Here is a 12708-nt window from a genome sequence, read left to right on the forward strand (position 1 = left end):
CCGACATTTAAATGTTATTAAAACGTTTTGTAAAAAACATTTTAAGAACATTTCTGTGTTTGCTGGGTGCAAATATTTTAACATAATGTTATTTTTAGTGTTGACAAAATATTTGGCCAAAAATGTTTGCAAAAATAGTTTACAGTGACATTTCGAAAACATTTTAAAAATATTGTTGTAGTGTGTTTTCATACAAAACGTTAAAACGATTTCATGACCTTTATATAACCCGACATTTTAATGTTATCAAAACGTTTTTACCTAAACCAAAAGCCAAAATATAACTTATTTAAAACGTTGTGTTTGCTGGGTATAGAAACAAATCCAAAGGGGTAGTTATTTTTGTTTTACTCTTTAGTTAGACATTTTATTTTTTATTTCAAGTCATAAAAACCGAAAAAGAGTTGTAAGGCTTCAATTATTGATAACAAACAATCTAAAATATGTACTCTTTAAAATGATACTATAGTTTGCCAAACATTATTTTATTATATATCTTGAAAACATGTGCACACTTGAATTTAGCATGTTAAGTATTATGTAAAAGTATAAAACCACATTGTCAAAAACAATGAGGGGAAAATAAGATCTAACCCAATGCTAATTTAAGTACAGATAGGCCTATCATATTTCATTTATTAAAGTAAACCACCCTTTCTGCGTAGATGGTCAATACAATCGGAGGTCCCGGGTTCAACCCCCGGCCCCCAACTCAACACAAAGTTGACATCCATGAGAGTTACCAAATTGCGAGGAAAAGGGGTAATTTTTTTACCAGTAGCAAGGACCGCGAAATTGGCCAAATAGGGGTATTTCATTTGCACTGTCCGTGAAATTTGACAGTGAAATCAGCAAAATAGGGGTATTTAATTTGCACTGTCCGCGAAATTTGGATAAAAGGGGTAGGCCCCTACTTGAGAAAATCCAGAACTTTTATGTCAATATTTAGTGTAATTGATAAGGGGTGTTTGAAATTCTGATCATTGAAAAGGGGTGTTTGACATTCATTGAAAACCACAAAAAAGGGGGTGTTTTTGGTCAAATTTTGTCCTCGATTTTGCATGAAAAAGGGGGGTAAATTTGATGAAAAATCATTGCAAAGGAGCCTTTCAAAGATTTGGTAACTCTCATGGTTGTCCATTTTTGTGTTGAGTTGGGGGGCCGGGGTTCAACCATTTCTAATTCCACCCACTGATTGCCGCTTTCAAACTCTTTTCTTCCAACACGTTGTCTTCATGTGTTAGGTTAAGACGCGATGGAAGTATAAAAGTTTGAAAGAGCAATCAGTGGATGGAATCTAGAGATGGTTGAACCCGGGACCTCCGATTGCAAGTGTTTGGGAGAAAATTTAGTTTACTTCGTTAAAGCAATAATGTGAGATTTCAATAAAGAACAGATTCTTATATGTTTTCCACAAAATGTATAGTTTTTACTGATCACATTGTGTCCCCTTTTCATTACGAGCCAACAAATGAGGTAAAACAAAGAAAATAGCTATTTAATTCCAACAACTTCACACAACTGGAATGGATAAATCAGACGAAATTTCGAATAGCGATTATACACACGGTTTAAACATCGTCATTGATTCAATGATACACATGCACGAGGCATGTCAGCCATCACTCGATCGGTAAACTCGGAATTAAACCGGAGATCCCCGGGTTTATTAAAAAACTTAAATTTTACTGTAAGTACTTTAAGCTTAGTCTTTCCATGGTATTTTAGTACACCATTTGGCATTACCATCATGCAAAAAGTAGACATTCAGAGAAAAATTGAGGGCGTCGCTGTGGAGCAAATCACACATTCTGGCTTTAAATGAAATTTGATGTCTGTAAATGCAGTTAGCATTGGGGTTGATCTTATGCTTCTCTTAATGTTGTTGACAATGTGGTTATATCTGGTCTTTTTTTAATTGTTAAATGTATTATTATAATATAATCTGATGTGGACTGCCTATAGTACTTAAATTACAACGGTTTACCTTAGACTAATATGAGGTAGATGCCATATCGATAATGTCTAAGGCTAAATAATAAATTCTTTGGTTTCCCTTCCAAGCCAAAAATTTGGATGGTCGGTATAGGCTCCATTTTGAAAAGGCTGCTTAAATTACAACCGGAGATTAAGATGAGGTAGATATCATATCGCCAATGCCTTTAATAAGGCAAAAGGTATTATTATAATATAATATAATATATATATAATATATCGATAATGCCTTTAATAAGGCCAAATAATAAATTGTTTGGTTTCCCTTCCAAGCCAAAAATTTGAAGGGTCGGTATAGGTACAGGTTCCATTTTAAAGAGGCTTAAATTTACAAGCTGAGCTTAAGATGAGGTAGATACCATATATTGCCAATTAAGCCTTTAATAAGGCCAAAAAAATAAATTGTTTGGTTGCCCTTCCAAGCCAAAAATGTGGAGTGTTGGTGTTGGCTCCATTTTGAAAAAGGCTTAAATTACAACCGGAGATTAAGATGAGGTAAATATCATATCGCCAATGCCTTTAATAAGGCAAAAAAAATAAATTGTTTGGTTGCCCTCCCAACCAAAAATTTGGAGGTCGGTGTTGGCTCCATTTTGAAAAGGCTTAAATTACAACCTGAGCTTAAGATGAGGTAGATACCATATTGCCAATGCCTTTAATAAGGCCAAAAAATTAATTGTTTGGTTGCCCTTCCAAGCAAAAAAATTGGAGGGTCGGTGTTGGTTCCATTTTGAAAAGGCTTAAATTACAACCGGAGATTAAGATGAGGTAGATATCATATCGCCAAAAAAATTAATTGTTTGGTTGCCCCCCCCCCCCCCCAACCAAAAATTTGGAGGTCGGTGTTGGCTCCATTTTGAAAAGGCTTAAATTACAACCTGAGCTTAAGATGAGGTAGATACCATATATTGCCAATGCCTTTAATAAGGCCAAAAAATAAATTGTTTGGTTGCCCTTCCAAGCAAAAAATTTGGAGGGTCGGTGTTGGTTCCATTTTGAAAAGGCTTAAATTACAACCTGAGATTATAAGATGAGGTAGATATCATATCGCCAATGCCTTTAATAAGGCAAAAAAATTAAATTGTTTGGATGCCCTTCCAGACAAAAAATTTGGAGGTTAAAATTTAGGGTTTCTTTATAAAAAAAAAAGTGATTGAAAAAGAAAATGACACAAGATTTCTAATTTTTCGGTCTGTCGCGGAGGGCAACCCAACATTTTTTTGCCTATAAATGGACATTCGAGTTAAATACATGTAATGTACCATTGTCAGAAACACACAGACTCGATGGGTATTCGACACAATTAAATGACCATACGGGTATGCTCCCCCGGAAAGACCCCTGTTTTTAGACCATTGGGCGATTTTCAACCAGATAGCCAAGACCCTTATGTCTGATCATGCATGCTGATGGCGGCTCTAAAAGAATAAAAGAACCCTTTTACCAGTTTGTAGCTATAGCAGCTCCAAAAGACCACCTTTTACCAGTTCACGATTCGCCGTCAACTCCAAAGACCCCACCTCAAAATTCCAGGGGAGCATATCCACCAAAAAATAATGATGTCCCCCCCCCCCTTATTGCAATTTAATTCAAAACTTGGGAATCAGCTGCCTCGGTGTGAGGTATAGAACACATAAAAACAATATAAAACAATCTGACCACACACCATTAATATTAACAAACTACGAAGAAAATGCCCAATGTGAGATAGAACACAATTATAAAAAAAAACATCTGACCGCCCACCATTTATAACATGATTGCAAACTACGAATGAAATTATTAAGAAAATATTTTCACAAGAAATTTCAGTTAAGGGTTCTGATAGCAACGTTTTCACAGTATTTTTTCTGGGACATGAGAGCACATCAGACATATCGAATTGCATTCTGAATACAAGGAATGTCCTTTTGATTATATAATTTTGATTTTTTGAAATTCGCGATATACTGTTACAGTATTTAGGCCTAGGCCCCCTATGGCAAATTTTTTAAATTTTCTATTTTCTATTTTTGATATTTAGCAGTCCTCGAATTATGTAGCTGGAAGGAAAGCAAACGATCATTTACAATTTTCGACCTTTCGTATTGAAGATACAAATTTTTCTGAAAATATTAGGTCTTTGGGGGGAAAAATATCAAAAATATAAATTTCTTATAATTTGCCATAAAATTTGTATCCTCGTATTCAGAATGCAATTCGATATGTCTGATGTGCACTCATGTCCCCGTTGTGCAAACGTTGCTATCCGAGCCCTTAACCTCCCTGCGTTTGACATTCTACTTATTCGACACGATAAACCCTGTGATTGAAGACCGAATTAAAAAGACTAGTTTGCGTATATGACGTCCTGACAACCAGACCAAAAATGTTGTACTGCGCAGGTCAGCAACCAATCACGTCGCGCCTTTGCCCTGACTTCAGACGCAAACTAGTTTTAATTTGGTCTTCAATTATACCCTAAGCCTAATGCCATAACCCTAAACCTGGGTTGCCAGTCTGCTGATGAAAGAGAAAATTTCACTTTTGTCTTGTGATCAAAGGTTTAAACTACTAAATTATATCTTGTCTTTTTTTTTTTTTTCTTAAGGTTGGTCTGAACCCTGGAATTATTGAAACTTTCGGGCCTCATAACTGCTAAGTTGTTGGTCTAAAGTATATAAAATTATACATATTTAGAATGGCAAAGACTAAATAAGTTCATCTGTGAGGTCAAATTTGGGCCAAAATGCTCATTTTTGGCCCAAAATCCCAAATAAACAGTTTGTTGGCCCACTTTTTTTCGTGCAACGTAAAAAAAAAAATTCTTGGGCCAAAATTGTTTTTTTATTAATTTTTAAAAACTAGATAAAATATCTAGGAACCGTTTTTTCATTTTTTTGAATTTCGACCAACTTCGAGAAATTTGCACCAAAAATTGCCAAAAATGCTGAATTCTCAAAAAAATCATAAAAAGCCCGATTTTCGCCCAAATTTCAAATATTTTTGGTGAAGTTGGTCAAAAAAATAAAAAAAAACCCTCCTAGATATTTTTATCTAGTTTTTAAAAATTAATAAAAAATAAAAAATTTGGCCCAAAAAAAAGTGGGCCAAAAACTGTTTTTTAGATTTTGGGCCAAAATGAGCATTTTGGCCCAAATTTGACCTCACAGATGAACTTATCAAGTCCTTGCCATTCTAAATATGTATACTTTTATATACTTTACACCAACAATTTAGCAGTTATGAGGCCCAAAAGTTTCCATAATTCCAGGGTTCAGACCAACCTTAAGATGTGATTATCGTGTCGAACATGTTGAACAAGCTGCGGAATTTTCAGATCCTGTAATTATTTTCTGATCGCAGAGCTTCCATCTCGAAGTCAGTTAGCTGATATTCGAACCGTGAAGACGACGCAATCCTCATTCATGGTATTGGTCAGGTAAGGCTTGACATCCATGTTGACCTCTGTCCAAGATCCGTCGAGGAGCATGTTCTGAATCGCACATACAAACTTGTCATAAAAACCGTCCATTTTCAAGTATTTCTTGGAAATGTTGAAGATGAAATTGCCACCTGCGTTGGAAAATAGAAATGAGGAATTAGGAAAGGCATGAATGGGGATTCGGCAATATGCCTAGATAGGCATATGTTTCATTTTCTCATAATTATTTTCACAAAACCCACCATAATCCACCATACTAATACTGTAGCCTACCCCAGCAATTCCATGTGCGCAAAATGTGCACATTTGGGAAATTTAATTTACTGAAAATGAGCTCAAATATAATATTTTGATCAACATGATAGGGCACCATTAAGACAGGTCGGATGAGGGGAGTACGAAAATAATCACCAAAATAAATATCACAAACATTCACCATCCATGACGTCACTATGATCAGGTGCGCCCTCGCAAAATTAGAAAGTCCTATTACTATTGAAAAATAATATAATCTGAGACTGAAAAATAGTTTGCGTCTGACGTCAACTCCTCATAGCTCGTGATTGGCTAGTACTGCGTAAAGGAAGCTTATGTTGATTTAATAGTCTGGTGCCTTATCGGAAAAAAAGATCGCAGGAAATGGTGACCGATGACAGAAAAAAAACCATTTTCTATGCATTGTTGACATGGTGCCTTCATGAAAGAAAGTTTCCTGTTAGTCTGTTACTAAGACCTAACCTTTGAGACGGTTTGTGTATTTGAAAGTGAACAACTAACCATGGGGCCGGGCATGGGGCACACTGCATCGCTGCGCTCAGAATTTCAATCATCAAATCATAAAAACACGTTGATGAGTTTGATTGAGAGATGATGTCAGACGCAAACTACACTCTAAATTTCAAGGATTTAAAATAAATCCCAAGGGACTGTGATTAGGGACCAATCAAGTGTTAGATTTAAAATTAAATCTTTAAGATTTAAAATTAAATCTTTTAGATTTAAAATTCAAATCTACAAGATTTATTTTAAATCTAAAATTGATTGGTCCCTAACTACAGTCTTAAGGATTTATTTTTAAATCCTTATAATTTAGAGTGTAGTCTTTTTAATATTTCAGTCTCCGACAATAGTTACCTGGTTTCACCATTCGAGTGATTTCTGGTAGAACTTGATGCGTCAGATGACCCGGTGCAAACCCTGCACTGCTCACTATGGCATCATAGGTGCCTAATTAAAACATAAAACAGTATTCATGGTATTGCTTCAATGATGTGCACTCATAGTAATGAACTTTTTGGATTGTTAGCACAACTTCGGATAGCAACATTTCCACAGTATTTTTGTGGGACATGAGAGCACATCAGACACATCAATTTGCATTCTGAATATAAGGAATGTCCTGTTGATATCAAATTTTTTTTTTTTCAAATTCGCGATATGATACAAATTTTATGGCAAATTGTTAAAAATTGATATATTTTACATTAAACATTCCTCGAAGTAAACTTTATAAATCCAGTATAATAATATGTACTTAAAGTGTATGTAGCTGGGATGAAAAGCCATCCATCAAATGAAAATATTGACCTTTTCAAAAAAGACCTAAACGTTTTAGATTTAGATTAGACTTATAAAGTTTACTTCGAGGACTATTAAATATAAAAATATTTAAAAATACAAATTTTTTAATAATTTGTCATAAAATTTATATTAGGCTATATCGCGAATTTCAAAAAATCTAAACTATTTGATATCCGAAGGACATTCCACATATTCAGAATGCAATGTGGTGTGTCTGATGTACTCTTTGGTCCCACACAAATACTGTGCAAAGGTGGGTGACACCTTAAAATTAATGAAATCAGTATACGCCCAACTTTAACCCATATTATAATTGTTACCGTTAAAGTGTTTAACGGTGAAGCCAACGGACGGGGACACAAAACACATCAAGGATCAATAAATGATACAAGAGGATACCTTGAAATATGAACAACTGGAAAGAAGGAGAGCAAGGTGCACCAACTTGACGTGGGGAAACAAGTAAAATACAGACTATATAGACGGTACGCAGAGGGGGGACAAAAACAGTAAATGTAGGCATTAGAAGAAGGTAAAGTTCGACAGCCAAAAATGACCAGTTCCAAAACCCACAGAAGTGCTAGACCTGTAGAAACAACATGAATCAATGGGAATACAAAAGTGCGCTTGATCAAGTGATGAAATCACTGTGCACATACACATACCAGTGTATACGATAAATCAAACAATGTAGGCACAAAAACAGGCAAAGTTCGATGGCCAAAAATTGCCAATTCCAGAGCCCACATAAGTGTCAGGAAAACAGTACAAAACATTAGAGAATGAATTTGGAGAAAACCTTCTGATAATTACAAACACTCGCTGAGCATGAGCAGCAAGACCTTCCCTCTAAGCTTTTAATCCGATAAGCTGATTATCTATTTGTTTTCATGAATTGGAAGACATTCTTTGATGTATTACTGAGCTCAATCATCTGAAATTACTGGAGCTGGTGGCTCAGCATAGTATTTTATTAACAGAAGGATTTCTCCAAATTCATTTCCTAATGAGTACACGTTGATGAAAATCACTGTGCACGTACTCTGTTAATCCAAGTGTTTATGGTTTCTGTAACACTTTTTAAACACTGCAAGGTGTTTAATTGTTCATTTACACAGTAAAGGTATAGGACACCTAAACACCTAAACACCAAAGGAAACACAAAGTAAACACAAAGTAAACACATGAGAGTATTTAGATCCTAAACACTTCTCAAAGTGGAGAACCCTATAGGGGGGGTAGGACGTGTTTTTCTGGCATTTTTGCCTCCAATTCGAGGAGTTCCAAAATTGTATTTGTGCTAAGTTCTCCTGACACACCTCCTCACATTCCTGTGAAAACTCCTCGTTTTGTATGTAGAGTGTGTACACCCCAACACACTTCACACACTATGCTTTTCTGTCGCCTCGTTTAGACTGCGGTACGAGTATATAGCTGTGTTTACCTTCTAAACAATGTGAAAGTAAACATGTTGAAATGTTTAGAATGTGTTTACTCTCTGTGTTTATGTGTTTACTTTGGTGTTTAGGTGTCCTATACCTTTACTGTGTAAATGAAAAACACCTTGCATGCAGTGTTTAAAAAGTGTTACAGAAACTCTAAACACTTGGATTTATAGTGTAGCAGACAGACAAAACCAAACAGACAATAAAACCGACGTTTCGAGCAGATACACATTACACTGCTCTTCTTCAGGGACAGGGTCAAAAACTGAAGGCAGCCAACTCAGAACAAAATAAGCTGTGTCTAAACCCAATGAAAGCAAGTTCACTAATTTTACCGTTTCTTATCTTATGTTGTACTAACAAGTCAAAAAAGCTCGGGGTTAGCACAAATTTGTTGACATTATTCTTAATTACACAAGGTGATATACTGCCTTAAGTTTTCTGATTTTGCCAACTTATAGACTTTAAATTGTTACAATTCAATATGTCAGGGAACTTGAACAACTTGAGTGATGCCACTCAAGTTACTCAACTATAACACAACCCCTGCGTTGTTGCAACTCAAACAAAATGAGTTAAACCCAATTTAATATCTTAATTAATTTACCAAAATTTGACACTTCCCCCACATCATTCAGTATGAGAACTACCTGCCTATTGGTCAAAAAGAAATTTTCATTATCAATTGGACCAATCAGCAACATTGTTAGAATAATATCACCGCGCAAAAAAATTGGGGTGAATTATTTGCAACGCTCCATTCTGATTGGTGTTTAAAATGAAGAGATCATGTAATTGACCAATCAGAGGCAATGTTACATCGGCAGGTAGTGCTCAGGGAGTTAATAACTTTATTTTCGTAATCAGCGCAAACATTTTATGGGAACAACTCTTCGATGAAGTCTGTCGTAAAATTGTGTAAGGAATGAAATCAAAACTCGACCGGCGGTCAACCGTCGGGATCGTCCGGTTTGAGCCGGTTTCTATTGTTCTAAGCAATGGAATGCGGTTCAACCGCCATTAACCGCCGGTCAACCGGCCGTCAAGTTTTGAATCCATCCCTAAGTAAACAATTCAGTTATAATAGCCCATTCAATTAAGTACCGTTAATCAAATGATCTTGAGTTTATAGTTTATTTGTTGGCATAAAATAGAAACGTTGAGGCAGTGTGTCACCTCAAAACTTTAAGAAGTAGGCCTATACATGGTAAATCCAACCAATCATTTGCGTCCGAAGCTCGATACGTTGTCTCTTTTGCCGTCGGCGTCGGTGGTGAAAGCGACGAGATTCTGGATGAATATGTAGATATTACTTATCTTACCGTCTGCTACGCCACTGGTTCCTTCAGCCAACACGAAGCTGTCGATCAGATTTTTGTAGATTTTTTTCGACGCTGCAACGTCTCTCAAACCTTGAGAGGGCTCAAGTGCATCCTTATTCATGAAGCCAAGCTTATGTAACTAAATGAAAATAATTAAAAAAGTTTATGTGAGACCCAAGAAAATCGTCATCATCAAGTAGGGCAGACGATGAAGTTACACCAGAGTACGTTCACCATATCAAATTTCGAGGTTCGGTATGTTGAATGTTCGCCATGTCGAACTGGTATTAATTTTCCCTGCATTTGAGTAGTTCGCTAAAATATGTCGAATGTAAGATAAGGTTCGCTATATCAAAGGATCACTGTCGTATAAAAATAAGGTTCGCCATGTCGAAGGGTTATTTTTATATTCGACAAAGCGGACCTTATCTACGAGTATCAGTCTATCAACATATAGCATATACCTTCGACATATCTGACGCTATGTCATATTCGACACCGGGGGGGCACTCCAACTTTGGAAGTGACGCGTATGTAGGGCTGTTAAGACCCTCTTTTTCAGCATCGCTGTCACCCAAAGACCCCATATTTTTTTTCACGAACACATACTCTGTCACCCGAAGACCCCTTATTTTTCCATTTGATCTGTCACCAAAAGACCCTTACCAGTTCAATTTGAACAGCAACTTTCATTTATCACTGATTTTGTTAGTTATTTTGAAAAAACAAAGAAATTTGAAGCCATTTAGCACTAGAAATTCGATTTTCGAGGTTTCTGTGGCGCTGTTTCGGTTCTCACCCAAAGATTCCATTTAAAAAAAGGTCATGTTCTCACCCAATGACCCCATATTTTTTACATTTTGCTCTCACCGAATGCCAAAATCATGCTCTCACCCAATGACCCCATATTTTTTACATTTTGCTCTCACCGAATGCCCCTTAGTGCGAAAGTGCCAGCCCTACACCTATATCCATTTCAAATTGAAGTGCCCCCCCCCGGGATTCGACATAGCGGACCTTCAACGCATAGCGGACCATCAACATAGCGAACTTTATTTCATATTCGACACTGATAGCGGACCTTTGAAGTATAGCGGACATTCGACATAGCGAACCTTCGACACGTAGCGGACCATCGACATAGCGATCCTTCGACTTTTTGACGGACCTTCGACATAGCCGACTGTAACTGTTTCACCATGGCTGCAGAATCTGAAATTACTGTTGAGTAAAAGTATGGATGACGCATTGAATTATAATGATTATATTAAAACATGTAGGAATTCACAAATAATTTCATTTGAGATTACCTCTTCTCCGACTCGTCCGGACCCTGCGGCAACATCCAAAATGCGAGAATGTTTGTTCTTAACAACTTTGGCTGCGGCTTCGGCAATAGCCTGTGGTCCGGTGTATCCAATTGCATCGTGTATCTGGAAAATAAGAAGTCTCAGTAATAATGACATCATATACATTTCATTTCATTTCATTCTATATAGGTTTCAAGCTAAGAATTAAAGAACATAGTAGTACAGCTGCTAACCAAAAGCATTATGCACTTTTTTGAAATATTTACCTCTGCACCACCCAAAAAGTTACATTTTACCTAAAAATGAGGTTTCTGTATGCGATAACTTCATAACGATAGGTCGTAGATAGCACAAACTATACATTACTTTATTCCTTGTGATCAGACGAGTAATTTGTATGTCTTTCAACAAGATCGGAGCATTTTCAATTTTTTACCCCTATATGACCTTCCGTGACCTCTAACGGTCACCAGGGATCAAATTCAAAATGGCTTTGAATCTTAAAATCAACATTGCATCTTGAACTTCATGTGTGGAAACTCTCATGCTTCTGCTAGAAAGTGTACAATGGTTCCCAATTTTGGAGCTTAGCAGCTGTGCTACCGAAAAGAATTCACAAATGCACACTTATTTCCACTACGGTCAGTGGCGTAGCCAGAGGGCAAGGGGGGCGGCTTCCCCCTGTGATAAGTCTTGCCCTCCCATTCCCCCCCCCTTGTCGGATGGTGGCCGCCCCGATATTTAAGATTTAAAGCTTTTTTGTAGTTTTTTTTCCCTTAAAATTTGCCTTCCCCCCCCCCTCTCCCTTTGCCACCCTCTGAAAAAGTGCTGCCCCTGTGATAAGCCCGGGGTGATAAGTCTTGCCCCTCCCCATTTCCCTCCTATGGGATGGTGGCCGCCCCGATATTTAAGATTTAAAGCTTTTTTGGATTTTTTCCACTTAAAATTTGCCTCCCCACCCCCTGCCCCTTTGCCCACCCTCTGAAAAAGTGCTGGCTATCATAATACTCCATTGACTATCGTCCTTGATGAGCCTAAGACATAGATAAAAGAAAGAATTGTTTTAGATAGCATTTTATATATTTAACATTTATACATGTATATCAAATGTTCAGCAAGCAAAAAAAAAAAACATTATAATTAATACTGATAGGCTACCATTACTTTACCTACAAATTTCGAAAGAATTAATAAAGTGATTTTACCGGGACTAAAAGCTTATAAATAGTAAAATTATGACAATTGTGGCCTAGCTATTGACAGATGGACATACAGCTTATAGTCAATTTTGTCCGGGTATTATTCGAATCAGGAAAAAAAAACCTTCCATGCTTTTTTTTTTCTTGACACTATAGAAAAAAACATAAACCTTTTGAGACAAACCTCCTTTTTCTTTCGTTTGCTGTCTAATTAAATATTATATTAATCAATTAAATGGAAAGTTACAGACTTTTGACAGCTGAATGACCTACACTGAGTCCGCAAACACCCCAACATGTGGTCAAGATCAATCGAAATAATTGGTTTATGAAATATAATGATTATATAGAAAACATGCCAGAAAACATGTACAATATTTTTCATATTTTGCTGTTTTCTGCATTGTAAAATAATCGTATATCGCAAGAATT

Source organism: Amphiura filiformis, chromosome 2 (genome assembly GCF_039555335.1).
Source record: "Amphiura filiformis chromosome 2, Afil_fr2py, whole genome shotgun sequence".
In the NCBI taxonomy this organism is placed as follows: Eukaryota; Metazoa; Echinodermata; class Ophiuroidea; order Amphilepidida; family Amphiuridae; genus Amphiura; species Amphiura filiformis.